Below are 9,709 nucleotides of genomic sequence, written 5' to 3' on the forward strand. Positions count from 1 at the left end.
CTCCAATGTTGGGGTAGATCCCCCCCAAACCCCCTTCTAGGGGGGTCCAGGAGACACCTCCCGGGTGCGGAGAGCCCGTCCATCCTGTGCTCGGGCATGTCCCTGGCTGCGCTTCGCGGGGACGTGGTGGGTGTTGTGCAGGGAACCGCTCGGGCCGGGGAGCCGCCCTTGGCAGTTCGCTTCCAGAATAAGCTATTCACCCCCTTTTTCTTTTTTTTTCTTTTTTTTTCCCCTTTATTTTTTAATTATTGGTTTTAAACTGCTAGCTGTGCTTCTCTACAGGGCACGGAGAAATGTCTTCCTTTCCTCCTGCGCTCCAGCCGGCAGCTCCCCAGGGGTAAGGTCAGAGCTGGGGGGATGCACAAGCGTCCGGGGCCGTGCTCTTGCGCCGAGTTGGGTGTTGCACCCCTGTTTTTGGAGAAAGGACTGGCCAGTGGCAGCAGGACTGTGCCCTCGTGGAGGTGCAAGGGGAGCATGAGGTCTCCAGGGTGGTCGGAGCAGCCAGAAAATAATACTTCTCTGGGAATAGCAGGGTGCTCTATGGAAAGTGAAGGACCCCCCCACTTAAAGAGCTGCAGGGCGGTGTGACCTGGCGTGGCTTTGGGCTGGCCCCGAGGCTGCCGTGGCAGGAGGGTCTGGAGGCGCGGAGGGTGCCGAGTGCCCCAGGGGTGCCGACGGGTGAGCGCTGGGTTGGCGGCAGCGCCCAGGGGACACGGTGTGGGGAGAGCAGCCTGGGGAGGGCTCAGGATGTGAGACTGAAGGTTGGGGGTCAGGGCAGCAGCGCCTGGGCAGTGCACGGTCTGCCGGGTGGCTGGGCAGAGCTGGGGGTGCGTGTTCACGCGTGTGCGTCCACGTTCACATGTGCTCACCCGTGTGCCCGCATGGTGTTGCCCTTTCCTCGGAGCTTGCTTTGGGGAAGGGAGGGAATGCGCGCGGGGAAGGACTTCGGATGCTGAATCGGGAGGAGGCCCTTGACTGGTTTCTGCCCTTCAGGGCTGGATCTGTCCGGGTGAGTGGCGCTCGGAGCCGGGCTGCCCTCCAGCTCCTCAAACCCCCCCTGCACCACGCCGGAGCAGCAAACCTCCGCTCACCGCTGCGGGTCGTGCCACTGAGCTGCGCCCGCTGCCGTCCCCGCGTCCCACCGGGAGGGAGGGTGTCCCCTTCGTTAGCAATCTCCTTTCCCTTCCAATTCCGTGCTTTGAGCTTTATGTTTTGAAAAAGCAGCCTCGGCCCATGGCGTGCCCAGGTGAAGGCTTTGGGAGCTGGGGAAGAGCCTTCCTGGGGTCTTCAGCTGAAGACAGTCCCTGTCTCCACAAAAAAAAAAGAAAAAACCCTTCTCCTTTTTATTTGAAGACTGCTGACAGCAATACTATGCAATATATGTTGTTTTTTGTTTCAGGGAGGTGTGTGTGAATTGTCTTGGGAGACGATGAGCTCGGGTGTTGGAGTTTGGGGCAGGGACTGACTTTTCTTGCCCTTCCCGGTCCTTCTGCCGAGCGGCATTGGTGGGTTGGGGAAGGGCAGCTTCCCCCCCTCCTCACCCCCAAGCCCCCTCACACTTGCAATCTGCCCTCTCCCCCAGTGCCCCTGGCCCCACCATGCGGGGTGGCAGCGAGGGGAGACCCCCACACACCCCGTGCAGGCACCGGGACACGCTGGAGAGGCCTCCTTGAAAGGAAAAAAAAAAATCCATCTTGATTGTACATTGTTACTTTTTATAGCTTATTTTGTTTTATCAGTTGTAGATAATTCCTCGTTGTCTTATATTAAGAAATACTTGAATGATGTACAGTACGCGATGCCTTGAGCTGGTATTGTGAAAGCTATCGTTAACGCTGCACGCCGCAGCCTTTTTTTTTAAAAAAAATACAGAAAAAATAATCGTGGGAAGGGGATGGATGGCAGGGGGAATGTCTCTGAAATTTTTTTCTGTCCCCCCGTGCTTTTGTTGGCCAACTGGGTTTCCCCCTCTTCCCATGCGTAAGACCCGTCTCTTTTAGATATAAAAACCCCACGCGCTCTTCTGAAGGCTGGCGCGTGGCAGGGGTGCCCTGTCCTGTGCCAGAGCCCGTCCCTGTGGGCACTGTGCTGATGCGGGGGTGTCCTCGGCCAGGGGTGCCCGCAGCCGGCGGATGCTGCGGGTGGTTTGCATCGAGGGCACGGCCATTCCCGGGAGCATCCGAGCTCTTTGCTGGTTGCTCGGCCCGGGTTTGGCTTCGCGTTGTGGCTCGGCGGTTCGGTTTGACTGTGGACCCGGTGCTCCTGGCACGGCACTCGAGGCGGGGGGACCGGTGCCACCAGGATGGTGAGCTCCCAGGAGCTCTGGTGTACGGCGTGCGTGGCAGGGTCTGTGCGTTTGCAGAGGATCCTTAAATGCCTCTGGAGTTGGGGGATCGGCTCTGGAACATCTCTAGCCCTGACTCGTGGGGTTGGAGCCCATGGGTGCCGCGGCAGAGTGGGGCTTGGCACCACACCAGGCTGGCTGGGGAGATGCTCGTGCTGGGGCCAGACATGCCCTCCCTGCTGCCCGCACCTCTCCTGGGCTGGTTTCCAGACAGATGCTCCCCGACCTGTGGTCCAGCACCAGCTAACCCCTCTCGCCAACACCCTTCTTCCTCCTCTTCCTCTTTCAAGCCTGTTTCCCCCGTAAGAGCATCTGTCTTAGAAACCGACTTCAAAAATATTTTTTTTCTTTTTTAAGCTGGAAATTTTAAGCGTTTTGGCTTCCTCTCCTTCCCCCCCACCCTTCCTTCAGCCGACTAACTCAACTTAGAACTGGTTAGAAACGTTTACTGTGAAGCTAACTCTTTTTTTGGTCAAAACAGGAGAAGTTTTCTCCACTTTACAATTGATGAAGACTGCCAAAGCTGGTTCGACAAGAGTCACGTTAACGCACTGTTGGTTTGTACAATGGCAGCCTCTGCTTGGGGGCTGGCTGGAAAATGAAAATAAAAACGAAAAAAATAAAAAAAAAAAAAAAAGGAAGAAAAAAAAAAAACAACCACAAAAACAAGCACTTTACTGTATGTACCAGGTGAACTGATACAGCTGAATTGAAGTTTTCCTTTATAACAATTGTTGATGCCAGAATTTTGTATTCTGTTTTGTAAGAATTTAATAAAAATGCATTGAGACCTGCGTGGTCGGCACCTGGCTGGGGGCAGGCTGGGCATCGGGGCTGCCAACGGGGATTGGGGCAGGGGTGTGGAGGGGGAAGCGAGTCTCCCAGTGTTCCCTCCAAGGAGGACTTCCCATGGTTGTCCTTCCCATGGTTGTCCTTCCCATGGTTGTCCTTCCCATGGTTGTCCTTCCCATGGTTGTCCTTCCCATGGTTGTCCTTCCCATGGTTGTCCTTCCCATGGTTGTCCTTCCCATGGTTGTCCTTCCCAGTCTCCAGCGCCTCCTTCCCAGCCCACCGCTGGTCCCAAGGGGCTCAGGAAGGTGGCTGGGGACCAGGCAGGGCTGGAAGTGCCGCTGGTGGGTTGGGATACCAGGAATATGGGCTGGCAGCATCTCAGGGTCCTGACTCACTTTTCCCAGCGGGGTGGTGTGATCTGCTGTATTCCCAAAGGTGGGCTGGAGGGTCATGGTGCAGCACCCGGCACTCTGCCAGCTGCAGACTGGCCTGGAGGCTGCTGAGACACCCCTGGCCTGTAAGTTCCCCCATGCCCCTCTCTGTCTGGTTGCAGAGGGGGAAACTGAGGAAAGAGAAAAGTGTGTGGTGGGATGCTGGGGATGGCTGGGGGTGTGGGAAGTGGCAGGGACTGGAGGCTGGTGATCAGCACGTGGGAGAAGGGCTGCAGGAGCCAAGCGGAGCTTTCTTCCATGGGCTGGGAAGACCTTGTTGATTTGTTTTGTGTTTGTTTTGGTTTTTTTTTTTAATGTATTTTAATTGTTCAGGTGTGCTCTGGCTTGGTAAGTTGGTTTTCCAGTCCTGCTGTGAGATGGAACCGTGAGCCCTCTGGATGCCATGGCCAGTGGGGACACTCAATTTGAGGATGGGGCTACAAGCTCTGCCACGGACCAGTAGCTGCTGCTGCCAGCTCTGCGCGCTGGTGAGGGCAGCTCCATGCGGAGAAAGCCCTGCAGCAACTTGCTGCCGGGAAATCCGTGCTCGCTGCTTGAAAAGTGGTGCAGCTGCTTCCTGCAGCATCTGGACCTGGACAGGGTGGCTGGGCGGAGTCTCTCCTCCCTGGCTGCTCTGGGATTGACCCATGGTGGAACCAGAGCTGAGGTCCCTGGGATGCAGAGGATGAGGAGCATGTCCCATCCCACTGTGCTGTTCCTGCCTCTGTTGAACAAAGTTATTGCTCTCTCCTGTGCCTGAGGTCACCATATTGTGTCCCTGGACATTTTAGGAGGATCTAGCTCTTGGTTGTCCTCTTCTTCCCACCTGTGTATCCTGCTCTCCTTCCCCTATTGCATGTTGTCTCACCGGTCCTCGGGCCCTCAGCTATCTGCTCCAGAAACCCTTCCTCTCCTGCCCTTTGCTCTATCCTGCAGATGACCCACCTTCCAAGATGCTAGGTGGATCCCAGGCAGGTGGGATCAAAGGGAGCTTTGCTGCAGAGGCTGGTTTAGGTTTTAATCATAGAATCATAGAATGGTTAGGGCTGGAAGGGACCTTCAAAGGTCATCTAGTCCAACCCCCCTGCAAGGAACAGGGATATCTCCAACTAGATCAGGTTGCTCAGGGCCTCGTCCAACCTGGCCTTGAACATCTCCAGGGATGGAGCATCCACCACCTCTCTGGGCAACCTGTTCCAGTGTTCTACAACTCTCATGGTAAAAAATTTTTTCCTAATATCCAATCTGAATCTACCTCCCTCTATTTTAAAACCATTACCCCTTGTCCTATAATCTCTCTAAAATTTCTTCACGTGGTCCTTGTTACGCCACAACCCCTGGCCTCACCACCCCTAGCAAGCGCCCAGTAGTTGGAATCCGTCTCAGAGCACGTGCGGAGAAGGGCAGCTCCAAAAATAAACCAACACGGGGTTAAAATAACCTGCACTGCTCTGGTGCTCGAGCAGGGGCCCAAAATAGGCTCTCCTGCCAGGATCAGAGCGCTATAAATAATTCTGCGGTGATTTGCATGGGAGTGAATCACTGCTCCTGTCCAGTCAACCCAACCAATTTGTTGGGGTTTTTGGTAGAACGTGCCATTTTGGTGTCGTTTTAGTGGCTGGCGCGCAGGTTGTCCCTCTGGAGCCATCTTGGGGAGCAAGCGCACCCTGGCAGACCCCGGCGCGCGGGTCTGGCCCTGCCAGTGCTGCCTGCGGTCGGCTGCTGCACCCGAACGCCCTGCGGCAGGCTGGTCCCTCCGCACCAGGGCGAGCCTTGGTGGCACGAGCACAGAACAGCGTGGCCGTCTCGAAAAGGCCTTGGCCAGTCTTGTGTTTGTGGGCTCGCTAGCCAAGTGTGGCTTTTGGAGCGCCACAGGGCGCAGGTTCGGCTTTCCCACCAGATTTCAGCTCCGAGTGGAATTGCACAGGCCTTGGGAGCTGCGGTCGGTCAGTGGGAGCGGAGCAGCATCAACGTTTTCCCAGGACAGCATCTCCAGCTGTGCCGCTCGGAGACTCCATTGGTGCCCGTGGCTGGAGTGGGCCATGGGCCTCGTGATTCCTCTTCTCACCTGGCTGAAAGTTTGGATAAAGGCTTTTTGCCAACGCGCAGGGCTTGGCGAGTCCCGCCGCAGCCCTCCTGCGATAGCGCTGCCTTCGCCACGCCGTCCTCCTCGGAGCTTCATTTTGTCTTAACTCCTTAGCGATGAGCTGCTCAGCAAGGTAAGAGCTACCACTGCATTCCCAGCAGTAGCTGGAATATTTTGCTTGGAATACATATTCCAAATGTATTTTTTTTGACTCTACAAGCTAAAGAAAGGCCGAGTGTCCTCTGCCATCGAACTCTGAGCACGCCGGTCCCACCAGTTTCATTCCAGCTGCTCATAGCTTGCACTTGCACACCTGAGCCCCTTTATTTCCAGCTCTGTATTGGGTCAGCCCTCACCTACCCCCAACGGAATCATGCTGATGCCTCCCCCCCCAGCTGGTGCTGTGGTTAGGTTTTTATCAGCGTGCCATCACCCATCTCCAATCGCGCTGCCTTTTGCTGAGTGCCTAGTTTGCGAAGCAATCTGTTAGCTAGCAGATCCAGAAATAACAGCCTCGTGCCATTTTTAGGAGCCTTTGTGCTCCGATGTATTTTTGGGCTGTTAAAGTCTCCCATACTATTTCTTTTGTCGAATACACCGCCGATTGCTGCCGCGTTGCGCTGGGGATGCTGTAGCGCACACCTTGCCCCATCCCGCAGATCCAAGGAGATGCTGTCCCATGCAGGTTTCTGTGCTGTCCATGTTTTCCCTTCTTATTCCTGTAGCCTTGTTCCTTGTTTCTTTACATATTGGTCCTGAGTTGAGCTATTGCCACAATATGAATCATCTTTGTTCCTTTCATCACGTGCTAAATAAGTAGGACCTGTCTAATGAGCCGCAGCAGGGCCGGGCCGGTGAGTAAGGCTCAGAGAAGGGTGGTGGTGCCGGGGAGATTGGGGAAGGAGACGGGAGTGTGACGGAGAAGCACGTCCTCTCTGGCAGATGCACCAACCCCTCGGAGACACCAGTGTTTCCTGAGGATGGCCCAGCACTGGATTTGCTGGGATCTGGGAGCAGGGAACACTGCAGTGGAGAAGCTTCAGCCTCCACCACCTCCATCCCCACCAGCATGGGCTGGGCTGGACGTTCATGCACCTCCTGGGCACAGCAGGGCCTCTTGGTGCTGAAGGGCTGCGGGACCAACCAGCCGGTGCCCACCGGCCCTGGCACAGGGCTCAAGGCCACTCCTGCCAGACATCAGAAGTGTTCGACTGTCCAGTTGGGCGCACGCAGCAGTCTTTAGCTCCCTCTAATGTTTACGGCCCGAAGGAAGCATCGGAAAGCCGAACAGGACTGGGCAGGCGTCCAGGTACCACGTTTGTGAGTAAAAAATGTGGCAGCAGCTCGGCCAGCAAGGGGGTGCGAGCGCGAGATGTGCTACGCAAACGGCGTGAAAGACAAAAGGAGGCAGTGTTTTTTAAAGAGAATACGTTTGTACTTAACGCTCGGTTATTCTGAACGTAAGAAAGATTTCACAGGAAAAAGAACTGTTCCTCTAAAGGTTTCTACTCATTCCTGCACGCACAGAAGGGATGATTAGCTCTGAACCCTGCACAGCTGTGGCTACAGGAGTTTCCCAAACTCATCCTTCACTTGGGGTATAAAAAGTGAGTCCTTCACTTGGGGTATAAAAACCCCAAGCATCGCTACAGGCTTGGTGAAGAGTGGCTGGAGAGCTGCCTGGCGGAGAAGGACCTGGGGGTCTTGGTTGACTACCGGCTTGATATGAGCCAGCAGTGTGCCCAGGTGGCCAAAAAGGCCAATGGGATACTGGCGTGTATCAAGAATAGTGTGACCAGCAGGAGCAGGGAAGTGATCCTGCCCCTGTACTCGGCACTGGTGAGGCCGCACCTGGAATATTGTGCCCAGTTTTGGGCCCCTCGCTTTAAGAGAGATATTGAGCTCCTGGAGCGAGTCCAAAGAAGGGCGACTAAACTGGTCAAGGGGCTGGAAAATAAAACTTATGGGGAGCGGCTGAGGGAGTTGGGGCTGTTTAGCCTGGAGAAGAGGAGGCTGAGGGGAGACCTGATTACGGCCTATAAATACTTGAGAAAAGATGGTGGGGAGGTGGGGGAAGGGCTCTTTACATTAGTGATGGGTGATAGAACAAGAGGAAATGGGCATAAGCGTAGTCAGGGGAGATTCAGGTTGGATGTTAGGAAGTATTTCTTCTCTGAAAGGGTTGTCAGCCACTGGAATAGGCTGCCCAGGGAGGTGGTTGAGTCCCCATCCCTGGATGTGTTTAAGAATAGGGTGGATGATCTACTTGAGGATATGGTTTAATGGGGATTAGGGATGGTTGGACTCGATGATCTCTAAGGTCTTTTCCAACCTAGAAATCTATGAATCTATGAATCCACGTGAAGTGTAACACAGCTCTAAAAAACGCAGCAGAAACCTGCCAGCACGTACAGCAGCCGCAATAGGTATTTGATAACATGATACAAAACCACGTTGGAAGCTCTCAATCAAAACTAGTGGTGTGACACCACCGCTGCCATGTGCCACCGCAGCGCCTGGCAATAGCAGTTAATCGGTGAGATCCCTGAGCCATGCAAGGGTCTGGAAGCTTTGAATCCATATAAAGAGCACGTTTTCCTGTATTACAGAAACTGGAACACAAAGGCACAGAAAACAGAGGGGGAAGGCAGGACATCTTGCTGAACATGGCAAATCAAGGACCACACATTCGCTCCTGAATGCATGTGCAGGCACCTCCAAGAGCTGAACACAGATCAGGGACGGATAACAGGGAAAGGGGGAATGTAATTACCCCGTGAAGAATAAATCACTTTAACGGTTCAGTTACTGAGATCACAGCAAGGCGGTGGCACAGCCTCTTAATTAATCTTCGGCTTTTCAGACTCCTCCTGCCCCCTGCCACCATTTTCCGCCTCATGCTGGCTGGCAAGGAGATGGCCATCGGTGGGGACCCGCTGGCCAGCGTGCCCTTCTGCCGAGCAGATCTCGCAGGATCCTGGTGGCAGGGGGGCATGGCCAGGTGAGGGATGAAGCTGCTGCCCACCAGCCTGTCCCCAAGGAGACCTGTGGCTCCCTGCTACATACAGAGCGTGTGGTGCTCCAGGACCAGTGTCAGCAGCAGCCACCTATCACTCCGGGCTAATTATCCTGAGGAATTACTGGGCACAAATCTGGGTGTTCTGGGGACGGCAGAGGCTTGGGTCTCCACTTCGGAGGGAAGGCTGGTTTGTGAGAGCAAGGAGCGACCCTCACCCCCTCCGCATCTGCCCCTCCTGCTGCCTCACCCACCCAGTCTGCCCCCTTCACCTCCACCCGACTGCCCCTCTCCACGGCCCAAACCTCCCTTGCTCCTCACCCCCCAGCACCGACCCCCTTCAGCCCCATAACCCCCAACCTCCCCTCCATGAATTGCCCTCCCTCACTCCTCATCCCTTCCCAAACTGCCTCCTGCCCCCCCCTTGCCCTTCATCCTCCCTCAGAAGGACCCTTTTCATGGCATGGCCCCCTCAGGAATTGCTTCCCTTGTCCCCCTCAAATTGCTCCTCACGAGATCGGCCCTTCATCCTCCAAAACTGGCCCCCAGAGATTGTCTCATCCTCCTCAGAGATTGTCCCCTCAAGGATCGTCCCCTCATCCCCAAACTGCCCTTCAGGGATCGCTCCCTCATCTCCCGAACTGCCCCTCAGGGATCGCCCCCTCATCCCCAAACTGCCCCCTCATTCCCAAACTGCCCCCCAGGGATCGCCCCCTCACCCCCAAACTGCCCCCTCATCCCCAAACTGCCCTTCAGGGATCACTCCTCATCTCCCGAACTGCCCCCCAGGGATCGCTCCCTCATCCCCCAAACTGCCCTCCAGGGATCACCCCTTCAGCCCCAAAGTGCCCCCTCAGGGATCGCCCCCTCATCCCCTCACAGACGGCCCCCCGCTCCCTCAGGGACCGCCCCGCTCCCCTCCCGGCCCCGCGCCCCGGGGCCTGCCCGGCGCGGCGCGGCCCCGCCCGCCGCCCCACGCCCTCTCTCCGCCCCGCCGCCGCCGCCGCCGTCGCTCCCCCCCTGGCCCGGCCGGCGGCGGC

This window comes from Tauraco erythrolophus, chromosome 28, assembly GCF_009769465.1.
Source record: "Tauraco erythrolophus isolate bTauEry1 chromosome 28, bTauEry1.pri, whole genome shotgun sequence".
Classification (NCBI taxonomy): Eukaryota; Metazoa; Chordata; class Aves; order Musophagiformes; family Musophagidae; genus Tauraco; species Tauraco erythrolophus.